This window comes from Pleurodeles waltl, chromosome 2_1 (genome assembly GCF_031143425.1).
Source record: "Pleurodeles waltl isolate 20211129_DDA chromosome 2_1, aPleWal1.hap1.20221129, whole genome shotgun sequence".
Lineage (NCBI taxonomy): Eukaryota > Metazoa > Chordata > Amphibia > Caudata > Salamandridae > Pleurodeles > Pleurodeles waltl.
Genome location: NC_090438.1, coordinates 885,481,510 through 885,509,467, shown reverse-complemented (window position 1 = coordinate 885,509,467; position 27,958 = coordinate 885,481,510).

Here is a 27,958-nt window from a genome sequence, read left to right as displayed (position 1 = left end):
GGCCCACCTCTGTGTTTTTTAAAGAATGGTGAGAAGCATTAGTCTTTTTTTTTCTTTTTTACCGGTGCTGCGAGTCCTCTGCTGATGTAGAAAATGTGTTTTGGGTCCCCCCCTTTTTCTAGGCCTTTGCTTGACAGATCACCCCAAAACTTTTCAAGAATGAGCTGAGGTGTATGAACTTTTGATTTGATAACTTTTGTGAAGATCCGTCACATGGTGCTAAAGTGTTCAGCAAACCAACATTGCTTTTTCTTTCCAAAAGTGGTTCTACCTAGTCATCTTATTTTCTTCAAACATACATGTTCAGAAGATGTCATGAACAACACCCTCTTGGAGAGTCGACAGTCATTGCTTGGGAAGCAGTCTTTGTTTGAATTGATGCAAATGCAAATGAAAACCAAAATCAGTAAAAAGCAACTCAAGCATCTTACAAAGCTGATGTCACTGACAGAGGCTTCACCTTGCCTCCAAACAACATTAACAAAAAATCAGTTATACATCCACAGATCAGGCGGCACATCAATCATTTTCATATACCTCATGATTGATGAAACCAGTTGCAGATTTGTGTGTGTGTAAATCAATTTACTTCAGTCCTTCTATGATAAAAACTTATTTAGGTATTATATTTGTATGTATATTTCTTATGTATGATTTACAGTTTGAAACTTTTGAACATATATATATATATATATATATATATATATAAATATATATATATATATATATATATATATATATATATATATATACATACATGTATATATATCCATATGTATGCATATTTTTATATATGCATAGATTACCTAGTGGTGGTTGCCACTAAGTACTTATAGTTAGGACCTAAGTCCATATTACGAGTTTGGTATTCTTCAGACTCCCAAGCTCGTGGTGGCGGTCAGACCGCGGCACTCCTGGTTGTCCGACTACCAGATTACAACCCTGGTGGGCGGACTGCCAGGAGACCACTGCCATCCCTGGCATCATGGATCCTGATGGGGTGGCAGTGGTTGAAGCCATGGTCAGCCATGGCAGTGCCCATTGCAGCACGCCGTGGTGATGACAACTTTATTTTCTGCCAGCCTTTCCGTGGCTTTGCGGACAATGCCCATTCAGAGGATGCTGAGGTGCGACACCATTGGCCTTGGCTCTGAGGCCAATGCCGCTGCACTGTTTCCGCCAGGCTGACCAGCAGAAACATCGTAATATGATGCTTCCACTGGTAAGCCTGCTGAAAATATTGTAATATGACAAGGGTTGAGGATGCCAGGTTGACGGCGGCCTCAACCCTGCAGCTTTGGCGGTCCGACGGTTGGACCACCAAAGTCATAATGAGGCCCCTAGTTTCTATAGAGAAAAAATATTTTTGCTTGCTTATATCTTTGGTGCCGGTCGACGAATCTTTACAAAATGGTCGGAAAAAAAACAACGCTCAAGCCAACTGCTGTCTGGAAAGGTTCGAGGTGATCCACCAAGCAGGGGCTGAAGAAAGGGGAGGGTCCCAAAATGTGTTTTAAGAAGGCTCCCAGCGGCATGTGAAAATAAAGGAGTGGGCACACAGGCCCCCCTCCTGGACTTATTTATGCCCTAGGCACTGCCACCTCCCTGAGGCTTATATTTAATTATATGCTGGGGGCCGAGCCAACTCCCCAGAACTAAACAATCAATGTGGCAGGGCTGCGAGGGCCGCCCACAGCCCGTGGGACCGCCACCTCTCCGAGGCTAAACAATCAATGCAGGAGGGCCACGAGGTCCCTCGGCAGCCCCAGGGACCACCACCTGCCTACGGCGAAACAATCAACATGGTGGGCCTACAAGACCCCCTGCAACATTGCAACCCTGGAGACCATCACCTCCCTGTACTAAACTAGCAACTAATGAGGGGGGCATTGAGCCTGCCCCCCCCACAGTCCCGGTGATGCCACCTCCCTGGTCAATTAATTTCACATTAAGGGGGGGGCGCTGTCCCCCGCAGCCCCAGTGACCACTAAGTCCCTGCGGCTGAAAAAAAATAATGAAGGGGGTCAGTTGTGGACTCCTGGCTTGGTGACCACTAAGTCCCCGGGCAAATTTCAAATGATAGAGGGGGGCTGCACGGTCCCCTTCGAGGAGCAAATAATGGCCCAGGGACCACCATCACTCAAGGCCCGCTTCTGCTATATAACCTGGGGTGCCTACCCCTGAGACATAGCTCTTTGCTCTGACTTAGCTCCCACAAAGTCACAGCAAAAAATCCAGTTCCAGCAAGTGAGAGCTGTCAAACAGCTCTTCCTTGCTGGAAGTGGAGGTTTCCTCTATTTCTCTGCCCATAGACATGCAGGCATGGAAACAGAGGAAACACTTGCTCTCACAGACAGGGAGCTGTATGTTTAGCAGCCCCCTGTCTGTGACAGCAATGGTGGCTCTCACAGGAGGGGGGAAGCCAGCTGGGACCGTGGGGCCATGAGGCTCCCCCGTGGTCCCATTGCACACTGGGTGCCATGCCAGGGCACCCATGACAGATTGTCGGGTCCTGGGGGATGGGGTCCCTGGGGCCGAGATCAGCCTAAGGAGGGGGGCCACATTGCCGCCCTCTAAAAAAAAAACATGTTAAGGACGGGCCCTGGGAGATGGGGTCTCTGGGGCTGAAATTGACCAGGGGAGGGGGCTGTGTAGCTCCCCTCTCCCCAAAAAAATATATAAGGTGGGGCCCTAGGAAATAGGGTCCCTGGGGCCAAAACTGTCTGTAGAGGGAAGCCAAGTGGCCCCCTTCCTCCATTCAAAGAAGGCTGGGCCCCAGGTATGGGGTTCCTTTTGCGTAGATCGACCCAGGGAGGGAGGCCATGAGCACCCCCATAATTGTATTGAGCCTTGAGGGATGGGGTCTCCGGGACCAAAATCAGCCAGGGAAGGGGGCTGCACAACCCCCACATCCCACACTGGACATTTACCCAATGATGTAGCACTTACTAACTAACCAGTGTAAAGTGCTCCAGTTGAGTAGACATTTTGTGCAAACTGTGGACTGATGTTTTTAAACGAGCAGGTGAGCTTCTGTTCTGGCCATGATGCTCATTTCACAGAAATTGGACCTCAGCTGGAAGCACCTACAAATATAAACATAGAAGGTGCCCCAGTTGAAGCTACAATTCTGGATAGGACAAATGACCTTAACTCCTGGGCTTGGCAAAGGCAGAGGTAATGTGTTTACTAAGCAATTCCATATTGAAAAATAATCCTAATCTTTTGTGGAGGAGAATGCATCCTTCATCTTTTGGAGTGCAATCAGACACTCTCACACCACAACGGCCCTCTCACACCCAGACAGACACTCTCACAGTCACTCTCACACCTAGATGTACCTTCTCACACCTATTCTCACACCCAGCGGGACTGGCACAGTGGTCAACTCCTGCTGCGCGTGGCCAAAGGTTATGTGCAGTGTGGGGTTGTGTAGTTAGGGTGGTTGGCCGCAGGGCCTGTCCCTGCTGCCAACCCCCACTGCATACAGATGAAGGCCATGCGAGGCACATGGTTGGGTGGTTATAGGGGGTTGGTCCCAGCTCCTGGGGCCAACTCCCATTGCACACAGCCAAAGGACGTGAGCCGCTATGGTTAGATTAACGTATAGTAATTAAAATAAAATTAATTTACGTTATAAAAAAAAATAGACATTCACTGAAAAAACCCAAAGGTTACAGGGATGTTATAGTTAGGAAACATAATTAAAAAAGAACCTTAGAAAGTTACTTAAATAAACAAAGGTTACAGGGATGTTATAGTTAGGCTCTGAATTCACTCAGCAGTTGTAGTTAGAGTTGTTTCAAGTAACTTTAACTTGCAGCCTAAGGTAACTATAGCTTGTGCCCCTGCCATGCAGTTTTTTCTTCAATAATTTAACTTCCAATGTTTCATTGATATTTTTGTAGAAGTTATACAAGTTGTCATGACAGCTGTAATGTCTGGGTTAATTAGCAGTATGAGAATTATTTCCTTCTCCTTCTTAACCTGAAAAGGTACTGATTCCATCGTTTGACAGGAGCTAATGTGTGTGCCTTTCTAGGGTGTAGCAATAACTGATTACATCTCAATTGATGATATCATTAATGACATCTAAAATTGTATTATGCATGATACTCTTATTCACATTACTCCATCACTTCAAAATTGCACGTAATCTTGTTATTTTCTCAGGAATGTGTGCATTGTTTAAACTTAAACCAAAAGTCTAAACTTCAACCAAAAGTCTAACTTTACTCGTGGTAAAGTTTGACTTTTAGTCTCAACTTATACTTTTCATCTAGGTTTACCTTTGTGAATTGGGCCATTAGCGTTTAGGAGCAGTGGTTATTTCTACATCTCTACATTTGTGGGTACCCAAACTACCGTATAATTCGGAGGGTATTTTTCAAAATGTCATCTTTCTTATACACTGGCTTACATTTGAAAGGCACAAATGCAGTGAAATCCAATTGTTAATAACAAGTATTCTACTACTCTATACTCACGCAAGTCTCCCAATAAAAATTAAACCTCACTTGTGTGGATAGACCTAGTGCCTGTAATAGGCAACATCCCAAAATGCAACATGGATGCAGCACATTTTTCGATTGAAAACTGACCCTCTTTTTCCGATGTGAGTAGCTCTAGGTTTTGGACCCTAGCTCAGCTGGCACCTTACGAAACCTAGCCAACCTGTGCATTTGTGAAAACTAGACACCTAGGAGAATCCAGGGTGAGCAGACTTGCATGGATCACATCACATTGTTTCACCCACAATCCTTTGCAAACCTCAAACTTTGACTAAAAAACACATTTTGCTCATATTTCTTTGATGGAAAGGTCTGGAATCTGTGGGAAGCCACAAACTTTCTTCCATCTGGCCTTCCTCCATGTCTCCCAATAAAAATGGTCCCTCACTTGTGTTGGTAGACTTAGTGCCCGCGTCAGGAAATGGTTTAAACACAACATGGACTCAGCGCATTTTTCAAACAAAAACTGATCCTCTTTTTCTGATGTGGGTAGCTTTAGGTTTTGGACTGTAGCACAGCTGGTAAATTGGTAAACTTGTGTGGCTCTCAGCACATTTTGTACTCATAATTTCTTGCAAACCTCAAACTTTCACTAAAAAAGGTTTTCTCAATTTCCTGCTATGGAAAGTTCTAGAACTTGGGGGAGTCACAAACTTCTTTCCACCCGGCATTTCCCCAAGTATCCTAATAAAAATGGCACCTCACTTGTGTTGGTTGACCTAGTGCCCGCAGCAAGAAATGGCCCAAAACCGAACATAGACGCAGTAAATTTTTTCAATGAAAACTGACCCTCTTTTTCTAATGTGGGCAGCTTCACATTTTGAACCCTAGCTGTTGGAAAGTGGGTTATTGGTAGCGGCAAGTATGAACCTACCACCTGCAATAAGGCTGCTAACCAAATATAGGTTCAGTAAAGGTCTCAGTAAATTAGCCCCTTGCTCAACCCTTGGTAGCTGTAACCGAGCAGGTAGGCCTAACTTAGGAGACAAGAGTGTAAAGCATTCAAAACACCAATACAGTAAAACACAACACACAATAAAAATCCAACACAAATTTATAAAAATAGGTTATAATTGTATGAGTCAATAGACACCAAAAGGACAAAAATCCAATGTAGGGACCTGCGGATATGATTTTTTAAAGAATAAACACTTTCTAGTGCTCAGAAACACAACACACCAACTTTACCAAGTGTCTCCAAACTTCTCCAAACTTCAGGAAGTGTTTCCTGAAGTCCTCCTTGCAGGTACAAAAGGTCCAAAGCATACATCTAAGGGTCTGGAATCTCCTGGATGGTCCTTGGAACCAGAGATATTAATTTTTAAAGAATAAACACTTCTTAGTGATTAAAAGCACAGAGCACCAACTTTAATAAAATTCTCCAAGTTTCTCCAAAGTCCTCTTTGCAGGTTAAAAGGGTCCAAAACAGAAATCCAAGGGTCTGGAATCTCCTGGATAGAGTGTTGAAAGTTGGACGCAATTACCACAATGCACCTGGCCATATACTTAAAAGTCCACTGGATGCACTCTAGGTTGGGACTCTTGTTGGTGATGATGCAGGAGAAGCACTGTTAGCCTGTAGCTGCAGGGAGTGCACTTCTGAGTCCTTCTTGAACCAAGGCACAGTTCCCAGGGCTGAAGTACCAGATTGTGCAGCAGGTGCAGTTCACTCAGAAGTGAAGGCCAAGGGTGCAGATCCAGGTTCCAGCAGGGCAGTCCTTCTTCCGTTGTAGTTTCAGGCAGCAGATCTGAGAGGCTATGCAGCGCTCACATATTTATTCCCAGCTCCTGGGCATGAGGACGTGGGGCACCCCGACCCATGGAATGCAGAGTGACACCCAGATGCATGACATTTTCTCCAAAGTGTGGCATATTCCTGTCCCAGAAAGGACAATTCTTCCAAATTCCATGATGGCTGAAATTTCAGCAGAGCAGTAAGAGATGACTAAACCATCCCCCAGTGTGGCTTACTTCCATAGCTCTCCTCCTCCTAACATCTGCAAATTCCTTCCTTAAGCCGGGTGTCTGACTGAGGGGTCCAGAAGGTGGGGGTTAGGGTTATGTAATCTGGCATTCCTTCCTGTCCAGCTTTCCTTTGAGGCTGTATATTGTACTACCCCTCACCCTGCTATGGCATTCCTGTGTAGCCCCAGGGCTGCCCTTCACCAGACAGGCTCTCCCCTGGACAGCCACTTATCACTTAATCATGCAACTCTGCTATTCCTGTTAGCAGTGACCTTCAGTGGGCTGGACTTTGGCGTATAGAAAGCAAAGCCTTATAACTTCTTTCCTGTACAAGTTGTGAGAAATTCGCCAATGCCAAATGGCTGGATTTGTCAAAACAAATAGTTTAAGTCCTAGAATGACTTTCCCATGCTTTTCTTTACTATATTTACTACTAAAATATAATATTGCAATGATAGCCTAGAGAGTCCAGAAATTATCAGTTTTTCCTTCACCAGGGTTTATAAAACATCTTTAATAAGGCCCCTGCTTATACTTACATGACACCACCACCCCTGGGAAACCTAAGGGAGACCCTGGGGGGACCTAATATGGGATATCACATTTAAAGTACCCATAGCACCAAAGTCGAATTGGGATACCATTTCCATTTCCATTTAAATGCAGTCTGCAGAGTCAGTCTGCATTTACAAATGACAGAAAACCTCCAGCAGTGCCCACGTGCAAAGGGAAACAATTCTGCTGGACCTCTACTTCTATTTCCTATTATGTACTACGGTCTTACATGTTGTTTGCACTTCCTTGCCATATTATTTACTAGGGACTTACAGAGGCTTTCATGCAAATGGTATGAATTTAACTTATAAGAACGGTCTACAAGGGAGGCCTGCATTTGAAAGGACAGAAAGCATACAGCAGTGCATACATGTAAATGCAGAAATTCTGCTGGCCATCTAACCTCCATGCCCTATTATGTACTAGGGGATAAAAGGCAGATTGTACACACCTTGCCCTACTATATACTAGGGACTTACAGGGTCTGTCAGGCCAATTGGAAGGTTACCCTTATACCTAGTATACTCTACTACATGTGTGTGTTTTAACATAGCATTGGCCTGGGTCTGGCTAACAGAGCCCTGGGCACAGTCAGAGTCAGTTACCATCAGCACCAGTCAGCAACAAAAAATGGGGGTAAACAGGGCAAAAATATGTCTTTGCAACGCTTGATCAGCTGGCACCTTGGGAAATCTAGCCAACCTGTTCATGTTTGAATGCTAGACACCTAGGCCCATATTTATACTTTTTGACGCAAAACTGCGCTAACGCAGTTTTGCGTCCAAAAAATTAGCGCCGGCTAACGCCATTCTGAAGCACCATGCGGGCGCCGTATTTAATCAATGACGTTAGCCGCCGGCGCTGCCTGGTGTGCGTGGAAAAAAACGACGTACACCAGGCAGCGCCGGCGTAGGGGAAAATGGAGTTTGGGCGTCAAAAAATGGGGCAAGTCAGGCTGAGGCAAATTTTTCGCCTCAACCCGATTTGCGTCATTTTTTTTCACTCCCAACCCCCATTTAAATGACTCCTGTCTTAGCAAAGACAGGAGTCATGCCCCCTTGCCCAATGGCCATGCCCAGGGGACTTCTGTCCCCTGGGCATGGTCATTGGGCATAGTGGCATGTAGGGGGGCACAAATCAGGCCCCCCTATGCCACAAAAAAAAAAAAAAAAAAATTACTTACCTGAACTTACCTTAATGTCCCTGGGATGGGTCCCTCCAGCCTTGGGTGTCCTCCTGGGCTGGGCAAGGGTGACAGGGGGTGTCCCTGGGGGCTTGGGAGGGCACCTCTGGGCTCCTTCAGAGCCCACAGGTCCCTTAACGCCTGCCTTTTGCAGGCGCTAAAAAACGGCGCAAAAGCGGCCGTACGTCATTTTTTTTGACCCGCCCACTCCCGGGCGTGAATTTTGCCCGGGAGTATAAATACGACGCACATGCCTCGGAGTCAATTTTTTAGACGTGAACGCCTACCTTGCATCTCATTAACGCAAAGTAGATGTCCACGCTAAAAAATGACGCAAACTCCATGGACTTTGGCGCTAGACGCGTCTAACGCCAAAGTATAAATATGGAGTTAGTTTTGCATCGCAATTGCGTCAAAAAAAACGACGCAATTCCGGCGCAAACGGAGTATAAATATGCCCCATAGAGAAATCCAGGGTGGGTTGACTTGCGTGGCTGTCACCACATTTTTATGCACAGAATCCCTTGCAAATCTCAAACTTTGACTACAACCACACATTTCTTTCACATTTCTGTGATGGAATGTTCTGGACTCTGTGGGGAGCCACATACATCCTTCTACCAGGCATTCATCCAAGTCCCCTAAAGAAAATGGTATCTGCTTTGTGTGAGAAGATCTAGTGCCCATGATAGGAAACATCCCAAAACACAACATGGATGCAGGACATTCTTCCAATGAAAACTGACCCTCTTTTTCTGATATGAGTAGCTCTAGAATTTGGATCCTAGCTCAGCCGACACCTAAGAAAATATAGCAGACTTGCACTTTTTTAAAACTGGACTCTGGAGAATCCAGGATGGTGTGACTAGCATGGATCCCATTAGAATATTTTACCCACCATGCCCTGCAACCTTTGCCTGAAATCACACATTTTCCATACCTTTCTGTGATGGAAACTTCCAGAATATGCACAAAATTCCTATCACCCAGCATTGCCCACCTGTGGCAATAAAAACGCTGCCAACTTGTGTGGCTGGGCTTAGTGCCGTGATAGGAACGGACAAACAGAAAGACAACAGCCTACCCATGCCCAAAAAGAGCAGACATTAACTATTGCAGGTGGGACAATATTGGAAGTTAGTCAAGCTCTCCTGGCCCATATGTAAAATCAACAGCCAAAAGAGTCATATTTCCTCTTGCTTTCCATTGGGATATGATGGTTCAGTCTGCAGGTGGAGCAAAAAGACTGTTGACTCCTGCATTTGGGGTGGGGGCAAAATTATATCCATGGTGGTGGGCAGCTCTCACCCCTCTTTTAAAAAAAAAAAGAAATCCTGGTGTCTAGTGGGCTTTCTGTCCCACCAAGGAGCGGATCAGGGTTAATGATCCCATCTGCATCTCCAGGGGGGCAGAAAGACTCTGCCCATTTTTTGGGGGGTGTCTATTCTGGGCAGCCCCTACCCCTAGACTTTTCTAAAAAAAATTATCCCTGGTGTCCAGTGGGCTTTCTGCCACCCCGAGGGTCAGATCAAAGATAATAATCACGATCTGCCCCCCTAGGGGGGCGGCGGAAAGGCTGTTTCTAATTGTATTGGGGGGGTGGTATTGACATGCCCATTTTGGGTATCGCTCACACCTCTTTTAAAAAAAGAAATAACTGCTGGTGTCTAGTGGGCGTTCTGCCCCACTGATGGGCATATCAGGGCTAATAACCTCCATCTGCCTCCTGGGGGGGCAGATAGACTGTTTTTATTTGTGTATGGGGGTGGGGGCATTGGCATGCCCATTTCGGGAAGCCTCCACCTCTTTTTAAAAACAAATATCCCCTGCTCTCTAGTGGGCTTCCTGTCCTCATTGGGGGATAGATCCTGGGTAATAACCCCTATCGGTCCCCAGGGGGGGTGAAAAGACTGTTTTATATTTGTGTCTTGGGTGGGTGGGGGTATTGGCATGCCCATTTTGGGCAGATCCTAACCCTCTGTTCAAAACACATGGTGTTTAATATGCTTTCTGCCCCCCCAGGGAGCAGATCAGGGGCAACAACCCCCATCGCCCCCCCAGAGGGGAAAGAAAGAATGTTTTTATTTGTGTCTGGTGAGGGGTGGTGGCACTGGCATGCTCATTTTAGGTAGCCCCCACTACTATGTGTTAAAAAATACAATCCCTGGTACCTAGGGGGCTATTGCCTCATCTGTGCAGGAAGGGGGGGTGGCAGACAGACTGAATTTAACAAAATATTTGGAAGGGGATCAAAAGCCCTTGCCCAAGGGGCTGTTCCTCCTCTTTGGAGCCTAGTGAAGTGGATCCCTGCTTGGGGATTGCCCTCCAATGGCTATCCTCAAGCAGGGATCCACCTAGGGAAGGGTATCATTAGGAAGGGGAGAGTCTCCCCTCTCCAATGATACCTCTCCCATCTGCCTACATTCTTTGGGGGGCTTAATTAGCCCTGCAAGCACCTAGGCAGTAAAAGTGAAATGAGCTGATTGGCTCATTTCAGTTTCATTTTCAGTGAAATCACATCAGCGTGCTGTGTGCGCTGACCATCATTTCACTGAAAACGAAAAGCAGCCTCTGGAGCTCGGAAAGTTCTTTCCCAGCTTCCAAGGCTTTTTTTGGAAAAAAGAAAATCCCTCCACTTTTAACAGCAGAGTGATTTCCTGGGCATGTGCAGAATAATTCCATCCCCAGCAGTCGCCCACCGTGTCTGAGGATGGAACTGTTCTGTCCTCAACACAGAATGAGTTAAAAAGGAAGGTTTACGCCTCCCTAAAGGTTTGTTTAGCCAGATTGATCAGCATTTTAAATCTTCACACATAGGCTGAAATCGCAGACCTGAGATGCAGGCTGCAATGGCACACCTGAGACATGTTTAGAGTGAGTGGCACAATCAGTGCTGCAGGCCCACTAGTAGAATTTATTTTAGGTAGTGCCACTTTACTGGTGACTTACAAGTACATTAACTATGCTAATTGAGTATAAGCCAATCCTACCATATTTTAAGGAGAAAACTGAGGTACTAAAGGACATATTTATACTCTGTTTGTGCTGAACTTGCATCATTGTTTTTCCACAAATTCGGTGCAAACTTATCTTCATATTTATATTTTGATGCTAGACCCATCTAACGTCAAAATATAGGAGTTAACGTCATTTTTTGGATATGTGAAACCAACTTGCGTCAATGAGATGCAAGGTAGGTGTTCCCCGTCCAAAAAATGACTCAAAGCCCCTAGCGCCTTATTTATTCACCCATGCAAAAGAGGTGCACGGGTGGGCCTAAATAATGGCTCTAAGGATGCTTAGCGCCATTATTTAACACCTGGGTCATAGCAGGCGTTAGGGGAATTGTGGACCCATTTCCATGGTCAAACACCTAACATCCGCATATTGTGAGGAGGGAAGGCAAAATGTTAGGGAGAAAACCACAACAAGGATGCCTGGTCTAACAATTATCCAGTGTTGCTACTCCACTGTATACCACTCCACTCTACCCTATTACATTCTACTCCTCTTCATTCTATGGCACTCCACTCTACCCCACAACAGTGTACGCTGTTCCACTGTATCCCACTTCATTATATTGCATTCCATTCTATGCCACTCCACACTACTCTATTTCAAAGGTATGCCATTACACTGTACCTCACTCCACTCAATGCTAGTTCACTCTACAACACTCCACTGTATGTCATTCTACTCTATGCTATTGCAATGTACACCACTCTACTCTATCACACTCCAGTGTACACCACTGCACTGTACACCACCCCACTGTACACTATTCTACTGTATGCTGCTCCACAGTACTCCACACCACTCTGTGCTATTCCACTCCATGCCACTCCACTGCACGCCACGCCACTCCACTCTCGCCACTCTACTCTACCCCACTTTACCCTAGGCCACTCCATTCTATGCCACACCACTATACACCACTCTAGTGTATGCTACTCAATGAACACTACTGCACTGTGTGACACTCCACGATATGCCACTCCACTCCATGACAGTGCACTGTACGCTATTACGCTGTACACCACTCAATTCAACTCCGCTCCACTGTACACTACACAAGGTATGCCAATCTACTCTGCCCTATTCCACTGTATGATACACAGTAGCCACAATACTTTGATAAGTGAAAAATGTATAAAGTGCATGAGTACCCAGGAGTGTCCCGGGGATATAAGGTGTAAGAAAAAAACAGATGCAAGTGGCAAATAACTGTGAGAAAAGCCAGGTCTTAAGCTTTTTTTTAAAGACAGCCTCAGCCTTTGTTTGACACAAGTCCAGATGGAGGTTGTTCCATCCTGGGCCCTGGAAAGAAAAGGAGTGACCACCTGCTGTAGTCAGACGAATCCTAGGGATCTTGGCCAGATGATTACCAGATGGACGTAACTATTACTCGCAATTGTACCATGCACTCTGTTCTCAGAAAAGATATGATTTACAAAGTCTTCACTATTATTGTAAATAATATTATTTGACATGGTATAACTGACACAATGTAAAAGGGTATATAAATTAACTTGATAAGTATGTTTAGAAATTATTTTTTTTGTGTACCCTAACTTTTGTTTGTACTTAAAGAATAAATAAAGTTAGATGTTGCGGGACCAAAGGCAGGAACAGATGGACCAGGAAAAGCCCTGTGCATGAACTTGTGGATGTCATACATCACCCCATTCAAGGAGCCCAAACTGGAAATGAAGTTCTGGAGCTCCACTATGTTCTCCATATGCACCTGCTTCAGGTCCCAGACCTCCCTTGGGTGGCCCACAAATTCCCTCCCATGATCCTTGCCCCCACTGGTCTGGGCCCTTGAGGTGTGCTCCAAACCACTAGTTCATGGCAGACCTTTGGAAGGGTTCTTGGTGGCTCAATAGGAGCCAAGAATGAGGTGCACAGGATCGGTGTGCTGACTCTTGGTGCACAGGTAGTTGAGGTGTCCTCCTGCTGAAGAGGTCTTGTGGCAGTTATGGGAGGTGTTGTTGTGGACTGGGTCTGATTTACTAGAGTGGTGTGGCCAGACAGACCAGATGGGCCAGCTTGCTCCTCATCATCTGGACTTGCAGCATTGGGGTTCTTACTGAAGGCTTGCTCCTGGGCTGAAGTGGAGGCCTCCTGGCTGCCAGATTGTGGTACACTGTTCCGTGTGGTTGGACCTGTGATTGATACATAGGGTATGTGAAATATATATTGTTTGTGCATTTCATGTACATTTATTTACAGGAGGACCAGCCTAAGACCTAAAAAGGGAAAGACTGACTGATTAGGCTGTTGTGTGATTTTCACTGTTTAACACGTACTGCCTGATTTACACAGATGGAACCTCCAGTCCTGGCGTTGTAGAAATGTCCTGAAATGAAAAAGTGTAAGTTCAGATTTGTGGGTTACATGTGTGTTCTGCTTTCCTTCTCTTATCTTATGACCGAGCTTACAAAACTTCTCTGGAATGCACTTCTTAGTTTAAAGAAGACATTTATTATTATTATTACTTCACCACGAGGTTCCTGAAAGACGAAATTAGTAGGTTGGAAGCACACGTTTAAAAGTAGTTGCAGCAATGAAAGCAAAATCTATCAAAGTACTTCTCAGTTGCAATGTACACAGCAAATACATGTGATTATATTATAGCATAACTTCAAAGCAAAGCATAAAAGTCAAAATTGCATCACCGTAGGGCCTATCACTCCGCTTCATCTTTCTGGGGCCTGGATTTTGATGACTCCGGTTCAACTGCGAGAAAGAGATTTTCTACCCAAACGGGAGACAGGCAACTGACGTCCGTTCCTGTCTGAAGTCAAGATATTTCTCCCCCTCGCTGTTGCCCAGGGCCATCGTTAAAAGCAAACTCAGTGTGAGAACCGAATAAACTTGGAGAGTGGCCAATTCTCCAGAATTCACTCGTTCCCAGACTGGATTGAGAGGTAAACACAAAATCTACGCTCTCTTATCAGCTAGGGTTTGGTGTGAAAAACACAGCTTGGTCTATCATGTGGAAAAACACAGCTCATCTGCACTGTCTCAACTGCAATGTCTAACTCCACGTTAAAGCCAATAGGCAGCTAACCTAAATACCAAATGTAATGTCTAACTCCACGTTAAAGCCAATAGGCAGCTAACCTAAATACCAAATGTAATGTCTAATGCCATGTTAAAGCCATTAGGCAGCTGACCTACATACCAAATTTAATGTCTAATGCCATGCTAACGCCAATAGGCAGCTAAGCTGAATACAACATGTAATGTGTTACTGGTGAACATTGCACAACTAATATGTGGTGAAACACAAAGTCATTGGTCAAACACAATTAATAGCATAACAATGTGACAGACACTGGGGTCAACAGAGTGGTGGATACATTGGAGTCCTGAACCCCTCCAAGGCCTGATAGGCTGCAAAATATTGGATACACAGTGGTTCATAGTTTGCATGATACCGCAATTGAACATAATCTGAACAGTGAAATGTTACTTGTGTTTGGCTACTAATTCTTTTTTGCATGCCACTACAAATCATATGCCATTAATTCTGAAACAAATGAGTTATGTAAGCATTTTCAACCATTCAATATAACTATGAGCAAGTGTCTACATGGTGGAGATGCACAAGATGTGATATTTAATTCATAAACATGAAATATTGACTAACAAATGCATTAGTATTTTAGATGTGTGTGCTTAGTGAAGCAATTGACAGTGTTACAACTGTACACTCCACTTTTGATTGGCAGATCCAGGAACAGAGCATCATGGCAATTTTAGTCATCTGTTGACATCATGGACAGTACTTGTTTGAAAAATAGCTTCGAGATAACACTTTCAATGACTGCATTAGATATGAAAACACATTTGCAACTGGTACACACATATGAATATCATGTGACTGCGAGACAATGTAACTTAGGGGCACTGTTTTCTCCTGTGAACATGGATGTAGTTTTGGACTTGTTTTGAGTAGGACAACACTATACATTGGTAAACAGTAATGGGCAGAGCCCATGCAAGGTGTGATCCATGGGGAACTACACACAATCTGGCTACCTATACAGCATACTGTTAGAAGGAGAGCTACATGATGCTGCTGTCAATTTGCATGACAAAACATATTTTATTTAGTCACAAAAAGATATGTCTGTGTTGCTAATGTTGTTGCAGCATTCTACCTTAAAGGCAGGGCTCCATTAGTAATTAGGGAGACATACATAGGTCTGACTTACTTACTAGTCGGCACTCCACCAGGGTTTCCATTCAAGCATTAATTATGGAGGATTTACAAGACCTTCTCCTCACAGGGAACAAGTTGTAATGGGAGGAGAGAAGAACCAGCATCAGTCCTCTGCCTCTCCAGGTGATACTTTGAGGCCAGTGAACGAACCTTACCCCACAGGTCATTCTACCTCTTCCTAATCTCCCCTCATGTGTGCAGGTTGTGAGCAACTGCCTTCACCCTGTCAACTAATATGGACCACATTTAGCTTTTCTGGGAAATTGTAGTATTTTAGACTTGTGCTCCAAACAATTGTGGCTCTACTCTAATGATTTCATCCACCACTACAGACAATTTTCCCTCTGTGAAACAGGGATTTCCACTCCCTCCCATTGTTAAATCAGTCTTAACAAAACTAGAGTTCCAAAAAAAAGAGGGGTACTGTACAAAATAAATTGAACAAAAATGACACAGAGGGAGAGGTAAGAAGAATCAAAAAACCTGCCTCCCAAGATGTGGATTTGGCTGGCTGTCTGCTCTTCTGCAGTGGAATTGCAAAGGATCATGGTCTGAAATGGAATGTGTTACATAGTATGTTTTGCAGGTGTTTATAAGTGTCCAATATGTAACAGTTATGGGCTACTGGAAGTCAACCAATGGCCACAGCCATGGTACTATACTGAACGGGTTCCGTCACAGACTACTGCCATCATGGGCCCACCACTGACACACTGCCAGCATGACTATGTCATCTAAGTAGGCTTGGCAGGATGCCGCCATCATGACAGTGATGGAATGCTAATCGCCGGTATTGGAGTCCGTCGCATTGGCTGACGAATGCAGCTCATTCGGCAGAGTACACTCTATCGTAGAGGTCTCTGGCTTAGTCTCATTACATGCAAATACGGCAGGTGGGAGACCGCCAATGGAATGGTCTTTACTGGCCCGCCTCCTATGCAGCTTGGCAGTAGGAACACTAACATCTAAATGTTGAAATAAAGAAATATCGAAAATAAGTAGAAAAAAACTGTTGTTTATGGCAAGAGTTTAATCTGTAACTTTTTGTCATGATGTCTGTTTTACAAAAGCGATGTACCATTATGCTTGCTAGATCCTTTTGGTTGTGTGAATATGTAGGGTTTGTAGGTTCACTAAGAACTCGAGGTACTGTAGCCAACAACTGACCTACACCGTGCAATGGTTTTTGACAGTGTACTGAGTATAGACCAAATCATGTGGTGACATATGTAGAGTGAAAAATAGGTATCAAGGCAACCTATGTATTTCTGAAATGGGCACAAGATATGGAATGTAGGAGCAGTGGTTAGTTGTACATCTGAATTTGCCGTTTTTCTTTTTTTCAAAATGTCTTTTTTCTTACACACTGGCTTACATTTGGAAGACACAAATGCAGCAAAATCTAATGGATAATAACAAATATCCTGTCATTCTATGCTCACAGATATCTTCTGATAGAAATGGTATCTCACTTGTGTAACTAGGCCTAGTGCTTGCAGCAGGAAACCGTCCAAAAACGCAGCATGCATAAATCACATTTTTCCACTCAAAACTTACCCTTTTTTGCTAGGTATGTAGCTGTGGACTTTGTCAGTCTGCATCTAAGGAAACATTGCAAACCTGCACCTATTTTAAAACTTGATACCTAGGGGAATCTAGGATGCGGAAAATGTAATGACTCTCACCAGGTAGTTTTTCCCAGAATCCCTTGCAAGCCTCAAACGTTGACTTAAAAAAAACACATTTCTTCACATTTCTGTGATGCAAAGTTCTGGAATCTGCAGGGAATCACAAACTTCCTTACACCCAGCATTTCCCTAATACTTCTGATAAAAATAATACCTCACTTTTGTGGGTAGACCTAGGGCCTGGGACAGGAAACAGCCAAAAACGCAACATGGATACATCACATTTATTCACTCAAAACGGACTCATTTTTAGCAGAGTGAGTAGCTGTGGATTTTCGGCCCTAGTTTAGGTGCCACCAAGGAAAACTAGCAAACGTGCACATTTTCAAAAACTGAACTCTTAGGGGAGTCTAGAATGGGATGACTTGCGTGAGTTTTTTTTTTTTTTTTACCCACAATGCCCTAAAAATCTCAGACTTTACCAGAAATCATGCATTTTCCTTATATTTCTGTGATGGAAACTTCTAAAACCCACAGGAATCCACAAAATTCCTAACACCCAGCATTACTAAACATGTGCCGATAAAAAAGATCCTCCACTTTTGTGGATTGGCTAAGTGCCTTCCACAGGAACTGATCAGACCAAGGTCAATGAGGGATGATATTGGAAGTTAGCCAAACTCTCCTGGCTCATTTGTAAAAATAATACTGAAAATAATCAAATGTCCTCTTGCTTGCCGATGGGATGGAATGCTCTAGTCCAGAGGGGAGCAGAAAGGCTGTTGAGTTTTTAGGTATGAGGGTGGGGTCTGATGTTAGGATGGGAAATACCCATCTCATTATTTCATTAAAAATATATATTGCTGCCATACAGAGGACGTTCTGCCCCCTCAGAGGATGTATCAGGGTGATTACCCCATCTGACCCCGGGGGGCAGAAACACTGCTGCTCCCTTACGTTGGGGTGGGGGCATGCCCATGTGGGCAGCCTCCACCCCTATATACATATTTTGTTTAAATCCATGGTGTCTAGTATCCTTTCTGCTCCACCCAACAGCAGGTCATGGGTAATTACCCCTATCTGCCCCTGTGGGATGCAAAAAGACTGTTTCACAATTTATTTGGGGTGGTGGAATGGCTATGCCAAATATGGGTGTTAGAAATGGTGTCTCTAGTTGGCAGAGGTATACGCCCTTATCCAAGTAGGGACCACAATCCTAGTCAGGGTAAGTCACAACACAATCCAAATGATCCTGTGCTCACCCTCTGGTAGCTTGGCACAGAGCAGGCTGGCTTAACTTAGAAAGCAATGTGCAATAACTCATTCAGTAACTGTTAGACCTGGCATCGTTGGCATGGTCTCTGCTGTCTTTTTTGCCTCTGCTTCCTATGTTTTGACTGTGTGCTGGACTCTGTTTTTGTTGTTTTCTGCACTCGTGGCACTTTACCACTGCTAACCAGTGCTAAAGTGCAAGTGCTCCCTGTGTAAAATGTATGTCTAATTGGCTTTTCCGTGATTGGCACGTTTGATTTACTAGTAAGTCCCTAGTAAAGTGCACTAGAGGTGCCACAGGGCCTGTAAAGTAAATCAAATGCCACTAGTGGGCCTGCAGCACTGGTTGTGCCACCCACATGAATAGCCCTGTAAACATGGCTCAGACCTGCCACTGCAGTGTCTGTGTGTGCAGTTTTAAACTGCCAATTCGACCTGGCAAGTGTACCCACTTGCCAGACCCAAACCTTCCCTTTTTATACATGTAAGGCACCCCTAAGGTAGGCCCTAGGTAGTCCCATGGGCAGAGTGCAGTGTATGTTAAAGGTGGGACATGTACTGATGTGTTTTACATGTCCTAACAGTGAAATACTGCCAAATATGTTTTTCACTGTTGGAAGGCCTATCTCTCACTTAGGTTAACATGAGGGCTGCCTTTAAATAACTTTTAGGTGCAGTATCCCTTTGGGAGCAGATAGAGATGTGGAGTTTGGGGTCTCTGAATTTACAATTTAAAAATACAACTTTTGATGAAGTTGTTTTTAAATTGTCAGTTTGAAAATGCCGCTTTTTGAAATTGGGCATTTTCTTGCTTAAACCATTCTGTGGCTCTGCCTGCTTGTGTATTCCCTGTCTGGGTCAGACTGTTAGTTGGGCTGCTTGTGAATCCCCTCTAGACAGTGACACAAAGGGAGCGAGGGTATAGCCTGCATATTCTGATGGGCCACCTGGGCTAGAGCGGAGGGAAGACTGGTCACTTACACGTGAACGGGCTTTATCTGCCCTCACACAATGCAGTCTCCAACCCCCTGGTGTGAGTTGTGAGCCAGGCCTTGGCAAGGCAGGATCTTGTGAACAACAAGTTTACCTATTTCAAGGGCAGAAAGGAGTATAAGTAGTGAACCCAAAATCCCAGATTTACAAATTACTTCTGGAACCAAGAGGAACCTGCGCAGAAGAGAAGAGCTGAAGAGCTGGAGGAGGAGCACTGTCCTTATGCCTGTGACTGTGCTTTGCTGGGTTGGCCTGCAGTTGCTGATTCTGCCTGGAAGAGGACAAAGACTGGACTTTGTGGTATATTCCTGCTTGTGAAGAATTTCCAAGTGCTTGGATTGAGCTTGGCTCCGGGGGGCCATCAAAGACTTCCTCTGCCAGCACCTGGACTCTCTGCTGAGACTCCTGCCCTGCTAAGTGGTGCCGTATCCAGTCTCTGGGCCCTAAAAGGTGAATCTGGTAGAGCAAGGACTGAAATCCACGCACAGGAAGCCGTGCAGGGAAACTTTCAATGCACCACCTGCAACTCTACTGTAAAAACAATGTGCTATCTGCATCGCAGCTGAAATCGACACACCACTTGCATCGCGGCTGGTAAATCAATGCATCACCATCATTGCGGCTGGAGAAATGACGCAACACCCGCTTGCAGCTGTTGAAAACAATGCAAACCCCACGCAGCATGGTTTTCCATCACGGTGCAGCTGGATTTCTCACACATCATTTCTGGGTGTCAAAATCAATGTAAACCTGCGCAGACCCGCGGTGCCCTGTCCGGAAAACAATGCATGGGCTCACTTGCAAGGGAGAAAATGACGCATCGCTGACTTTTTCGATGCACGCTTGCGAACCAGGTACTTTGTGTATCAACAAAGATTCGATTGTTTTCTATGGAGTAAGATTCTTTTTACTTTGAAAATTCATAACTTTACTTGTGTATTTTAAATTCTTATCGTTTTGGTCTTGTTTGACTCAGATAAATATTCCCTATTTTTCTAAACTGGTGTAGTGCTCATTATGTAGTGTTTTCACTGTATTACTGTGTGTGTTGGTAAAAATACTTTACACATTGCTTTTGAGATAAGCCTGACTGCTTGTGCCAAGCTTCCAAGGGGGTGAGCAGGGGTTATCTAATTGTGTATCTTCATTGCTCTGACTAGAGTGAGGATCCCTGCTTGGACAGAGAGCAAACTGACTGCCAACCAGAGACCCCATTTCTAACAGTAACACAGTGAAAACACCACAAAAATACAACACACAGGTTTAGAAAAATAGATAATATTTATCTGAATAAAATAAGATAAAAATGACAAAAAGCCAATATGTGCAAGTCACTTGTTAAAGATTTTAAAAAGTCCTAATCCTTAAGAATCTGTTGTATCCTTGGAACACACAATACCTGCGATGCATCAAAAATAAAGATGCATGGGGGCTGTAGAGGAGGAGATGCGTTGAAAAATAAGGCACTCTGTTGGATTTTCCGGCGTGGCACAGACAATGTGTTGTTTCTTTCCAAGCTGCAAGGTGATGTGTCAATTTTCCAGGAAGGCAGCATTGGTTCCTCACTGCATTGTGGGATATTTTGACACTCAGGGATGATGTGTTGAAAATCCTTGATGAGCTGATAAGAAGTAGCAGGTGCTGTGTCGATCTGCTAGGCAATGTGGTGAATTTTCAGCGACGAAGTAAGCGCTGCATCAATTTCTAAAGACATTGCATTGATTTTTTGATGCATGGGGATTTTCTTCTTTGGGGTGAAGTCTTTGTGGTCCTGAGACTTCAGAACAGTGGGCAAGCTCAATCCAAGCCCTTGGAGAGCACTTGTGGGGAAGAGCAGAGTCCTTACAGGAGAGTCAGCAGGCAGCAGGGCAACAATCAGGGCAGCAGTCCTCCTCAGCAAAGCAGTCCAGACGAGTCCTTTTGGCAGCCACTCTAACAGAGTCCAGGTGTAGATCAAGAAGTGCCTGATTTGGTGGGGTCAGCGACCCAATATATATATATATATATATATATATATATATATATATATATATATATACACACCCAAAAGTGCCTTTAAATGGGGAAAACTTCAAAGAGTAATTTTGAAGTACACAAGTGCCCCTTTCAGTCCAGTCCTGTCTGCCAGGATCCTTTCCGCCAGGATCCCGCTGGGGGGTTATCAGTTCTTTGTGTGAAGACAGGTCACTGGCCTTTGAAGTGTAAAAGAGAGCCCCTGCACCCTTCCGGCCCAGGGAACCCCTTCAGTATGCAGATGAATGCAGATGTGACTGGGTGTCCTGTGTTTATGGCTGTCTGGGTGAAATGCATAAGGGGAGCTGTCAAACAGCACAGACCAAACGTGGATTGGAGAAAGGCTGTATGGCACAGATGGCAGTAAGTGCTGGAAAATGCCCATTTTCTAAAAGAGGCATTTCGAAAATAGTAATATTAAATCCAACTTCACCAATAAGCAGGATTTTCTATTACCATTCTGGTCATACTAAACATGACAGGGCTACTCCTTCCAGATCAGAATCTACCACTTAAAAATATATGAGGGCAGTTCTAATGCTAGTCTATGAGAGGAGCAGACCTCACAGTAGTGGGAAATTAATTTGTGCGTGTTTTACTACCAGGACATGCACAACACATAAGTACATGTCCTGCCTTTTACTTACATAGCACCCTGGCCTATGGAATACCTAGGGCCTACCTTAGGGGTGACATATATGTAGAAAAGGGGAGTTTAAGGATTGGCAAGTAGTTTGGAAGGCCACACCAAAGTGGCAATGAAACTGCACACACAGGCCTTGAAATGGCAGGCCTGGGACATGGGTAAGGTCCTACCTATGTGGGTGGCACACTCAGTGCTGCAGGCCCACTAGTAGCATTTAATTTGCAGGCCCTGGGCGTATGTGGTGCACTTTACTAGGGAATTACAGGTAAATTAAATATGCCAATTGGGTACGAACCAATGTTACAATGTTTAAGGGAGAGAGCACATGCACTTTAGCACTAAACCAGCAAAAACAGGGTCAGAAAAATGGAGAAAGGCATGCAAAACGTTGGGGGATGACCACCCCAGGGCTATCAGGTCTAACACTGGGCAGCCGCAAGCCCTCTGTTTTCATTTAAAAAATAAACCCCTGGTGCCTAGTCGGCTTTCTGCACCCCCAGAGTGGTAGATCAGGGGCAGTTGCCCCATCTGTCCCTAGAAGGGCAGAAAGACTGTTTCCCCTTTTATTATGGGTGGGGATATGGTTATGCCCATACTGGGCTACCCCACCCTCTATTTTTATTTATAAAATTCTGCCCCACACAAGGAGCACATTTTGGGCATTACCCCCATCTGCCCCCGAGGGTGCAGAAAGACTCAAATGTAGTCAGTGGTCCGGGGGGAACAGAAGTCCTTGCCTAAGGGGCTGCTACCTCATCCCTGGTGGCTAGTGGGTGGTTTTCTGCTTAGGGATTGCTCTATTGTGGGGATCCCCAAGCAGGGATCCTCTGGGCAGATGTACCTTCATAAAGGAGCGATTCTCCCCTTTCCAATGATACAGCGCCCTTTAGAAGAAGTGGTCAAAGGGCTAAGTTAGCCTCACAAGCACAGGTTCAGTGAAAGTAAAACGAGCCAATGGTCCCGTTTCACTTTCAGTTTTACTGCAATGACATCAGCACACCCTGCAAAATATCGCTCTTCCCAAGCAGCCTGATAAAAAGAAATAAAGGACTCCCTCTGATGCTGAGCACTAGAAGCACCTTTAAGTGTCTCCCTAGTGTGGGCCAGTGGCAGACACACACACTGGGGGGACAGTACAGATATCGGCTTATGGCTGACACCCTCATTTATGAAAATAATCTGCCTAAAGCTCATCTGCTATGTTTAGCAGGAGGGCATAAACATTCTAGGCTGACCAGCTTTTATCTGTCTCCTTTTTCATTATTCCACATGGGATTAATCAGGCACTTGTATCAGGGTGCCACATAGACGATGCTGATCATAATCTTGCAGTTTTAGATTAAACCATGCACTTTACAATTATACTCTTTGCCAGAACCCAAGATAGGTGTTACTTCATTGTTAAAGACAGCCCAAGAATGTTGTTTAAAATTACTCATATAAAGGCACACTGCACTTCTGCATAATCCTGATATATTGTTGTTACTTCCGTATTCTAAATCTAACCTTGCTTTTTATCTGGCTCTTGCTGCATTAAGCGACGTGGAATTAATTATTTGTACCAGGGAGCGGCAGAAACGGTGCGGATCAGACTCTTGCCCTTTAGATTAAACCATAAACTTTACTTTTTTTTTGTAACTATACTGCAGTTTTACGGTATTTTTTTTTTTTTAGGAAAGGTTACATTGTAATGCCTTCTCTTTATTGTGAAGATTTTAATTAATCATACAATAAAGTACTACTACTGCCACTTGTAATCCTCCGATCTGAGGGAGAGCCAACAGTTGTGAGTTAGCATAGATCCTAGATAATAGACTCCGAAAAATGGACTGAAGGAGTTATTCCAGGACTTCCACATAATTTAAACAAGCGATGAGCTCCCACGCAGATCTGACGTGTTATGTAATTACAGTATTGAAAGCAATTCATTGAAATTCGTCTGCCTAGGATTTATAGGATGGTTCCAATATCTTATTCTTGTCTTCACGCGGCAATTAGGTTCCACTTTGCTTAAGGTTTAATTGACTCTATTTTAGTACAAAACTTTACGGACCTAAGAGAGTGTTCATATTTCTATTGCATACTATTTGGCTGGTAATCTTCAAACAATGTAGTACCGGTGCCAGAACAAGAAATTATGTATAGAGTAACTAAGAATCATGATGAGTAGATATCATGAATATTTCTGCTATCGACCAGGCATATCAGCACACTCCATTGGCATTTACACCTATTTATGTTTTCTACCTGGAACCACAGCAAGCTGTTTCAGATAGGGAACATATTTATTTGTGGAAGGCCGCGGGGCAGTTAGAACTGCTGCTTTCTATAAACTGTATTTTTACCAAATATGTTTTGGCAATACAAATTTAAGTGCTATCGGTATCAGCTAATCTGCATTTTACATTTCACCTAACGGCAATGTGCTACAGCGATTGGGACCAATCAGGATAACATTCTTTACAGAGAAGAAATGAAAAAGTTACGTTTTACCATGGCCCTTTAGCCCAGGAGCTAAAAGCTACACACACAATGCCAGCAAAGTAAAGAAACTGGGCATAATCATGGATTCTTTCTGGTCACTTCCTCTCCAGTTAAATGAGGTTAGTATACATATCTTCTTCACAAAGTTGACTCTGCATTAAACGTTCCAACACTTTGAGCCTCACTTACAAGAAACTGAGGCATTAGCACTGATGCGTCAGATTTCTTGTGCTGCCTAACCATTCCCTAACAGCACCATTGATACACTGTATTTACAACACATATCTCAATGGCACATGTTGTCACAGATGCGTCAGAAACTCTGATGCATCTGGGGAGCTAAGTTGTCGCATTGCTGGACTAGCATCAAGAAAATATACTACTCCAGCAATGCATGGAGGCCTCCCAAAGACAAAATCCCTGCGTCAGTTTAATGCTCCCTCAGAGCAGGCATTACATTTTTGACGCAGTGAAGTCGCGAAACAGTGCAGTGAAATGGAAATTTCACTACATCAGTTCCACATAACTTGCATACATTATACCTGGAGCAGGTATAATGTGATGCAAGGCTTTACAAACTGATACATTGGGCCCAATGTGTCCGTTCCTAAATATGGAGCAGTGTAAAGCACTGATTAACACAATTGCTGCATCAAAACAAATGATGCAACAGTGACACAAGGGGTTTCTAATTAGGCCCCTTCATTTTCTCCTTCAGGGTACAGACCACTCACAGCCTACACCACATGAGTAAACTACAAAATCTTTTCCTTTCCAAACTTCAGTGAAGGTAGAATGTAGCCACTGAATAAATTCTGCATCTGACATTTGTAATTCCCAAGCCTTCCAAGCCCATCAAAGGATTCCAGTGGCATAATATATCTCTTTCAAGGGACTATGCTTTGGCAATCTGGCTATCAATGATGCTCCATCAAACTTTCTGTAAATCAAACTGCACATCTACCATGCAAGAAAGACCCTCAGGTCTAGTCTGGCTACACTTCCAACCAGGCTCAGAAAGTCATGCTGTTGTTGGGAATTGCATTGTGGTAAAGGCATCCATGCTTTGGAACACAATCCCAACAAGAGTCAGAAAAATTCACAACCATTTTACTGTGAGAGCAGCTTAAGGTGTCATGTAAATACAAGAGTGACTTCATCCAGATTAGACCCTTCTGTGTCCTTCACATATCAAAAAGCAGCAGCATCGGAGAACACTTCTTGCTCTCGTGCATGACATCAAATGCTTTACACATAGGTCATTATATAAACATATGGGGCCTCATTTATGAGGATGTAGTGGAACTGTGCACCATCGGTGAGTCATTTTCTTTTATGCTCTGGTGGCAGTGTGTGGCGGCCCATATTTACAAGGCATTACAAAACCACCTTGGACCACAACCTTAACCCCTACAGTGCGGGCATCAGCCACTGGCCGATGCCCACACTACCTCCATGGTGCGGGTCACGACCAGTGGCTGACACCAGGAAGGGGGTTAAAAAAAAAAACGGAGACACGGAAGAACTTCTGTGTCTCCCCCCACCCGCCCCTTTGTGACATCAGCGCACCGTGAGGCACGCTCACATCACTGTTTTGTTTTCTCCGTCGGAGCAGGAAGCGGCCGCAAGCCGCTTCCTGTTCTGATGGGGAAAACAACCCCAAACGGCCTTCCCGACGTTTGGGAAGGCCTCGTTTGAAAGGGGAGACTCTCCCCTTTCAAACGAGGCCTTCCCGAACCGGATTCCTGGCCCTCGATTGCAGCTGCACCAGGGATTTCAATTAGTGGGGTTGCCCCCCCGCAAACCCCCCACACCCCTACGGGCATATTTTCCAACAAACAAAAAGGTAGGTGTCCTCTTGTGTGGCACAAAGAAATTGACAGGAGTCGCCCATGAGCATGGTGGCTGCCTGTGGGGTCAATAATATTTTTAGTAGTTTCATGGTTTCACTGGGGGCCACTATATAGATATCAATGTGTGTGTGGTTTCGATAAGGGCTGCAATCGGCCCCCAGGAAAACCGGACCCACATATAAAAGTGAAATATATATATACATATATATATTTATATATATATATATATATATTTACCTACCAGTTGTCTTGCAGTTGCAGCTTGCGTCTTCAAAGCAATGCACATACTTCAACTGAGACGCATTTCAACTGTAGCTTTTAGGCTTCAATAAAAAAGTCAATTAAGTCTTGTGATTATGTTTCTGCTACCAAAGGATCAGACTTTGGTCTAGTGGCAGTTTTAATGCCATAAAGTAGCACAGAAGGTTCATATGTCTACTGCAAAGATCAAATCTGTTTTTTATGTAAATAGCTGAGTACATTAGCGATGTCAGCCATTACCTGCACTATAATACAAATGAAATGTATGTGCGGGGGGCTATGGAGAGATGAAGGGCACTTTTTCTGGGTGGTAGTGAGGGAATCAGGAGGAGGTCATGGGAGTGGGAGCACCAATAATGATTGTTGGACTGGGCGCTAGAGGTGCTAAAGACTGTGACGATTGGTATGTGACAAGGTGTTTTATGAGTGTCTTGAAAGAACGTGCTGACTGAGGGAAAAAGCGAAGGTAAGGTGACCTCTACTGTTGCACATTTTCACACTCAGACACCCACCAGCAATTTTGTGACTGCTAGTGTTTTAGAGCAACAGTTTAGGCAGTAGAAGAGATGGCATTTCGTTGGATGACTGAAGCTTAACCCCTCACTCGGGTTATAGAGGACAGCTCTGGCGTACGATCAGAGAATGAGACAGCAGATACTATGACAGCATCTGAGGGCTAGGACAATGGCGCAGACTCTTGGAGTGATTTTTTAGTTGGAGGAGTCCCATTCGATAACTCCTCTTCCAGTGATTATGAGGGAGGTGATGAGGACAGTCCTGTTGTCCCTTCGCAAGCACAGTCTGTGCAACGGGACAATAGTGGGTTAACCCAACCCAGAGAGCAGGTGCATGCTGCAGCAAGCAGAGAGAGGGTGTTCTCTTGGGAGCTCCCCAATTTAGTTCAGCCCCAAATTCCACCACCCAAATCATATTGTGGAGACATCAAAATTATCTATTACAAAAACAAACTGTTTTTGTAAGGCAGGCACCTGTGTTTTTTGGTCCTGTCCTCGGCAGCCATATAGGGAAACATACCAAACCCAAACATTTCTGGAAACTAGATATCCAGGGGAGTCCACAGAGGTGTGACATGTGTGGATTTCCAAAGTTGTCCCAGAATACCCTGCAAAGCTGAAATGTTGAATAAAAACTCTATTTTTTCTTGCGTTTCTGTCACACAAACTACAGCAGAGGTCTTCAAACTGGGGGGCGGCCCCCTCTTGGGGGGCCTCAAGTGATCCCGGGGGGGCGCCAAACTCTGGCCAAAAGAAATATTATACAGATAACATGCCTTTGTTTTAAGCAGAAGCGTGTTATTGCAGCTTTAAAAAGGTAACAGTACTTAACTGCAATGTTTAAATAG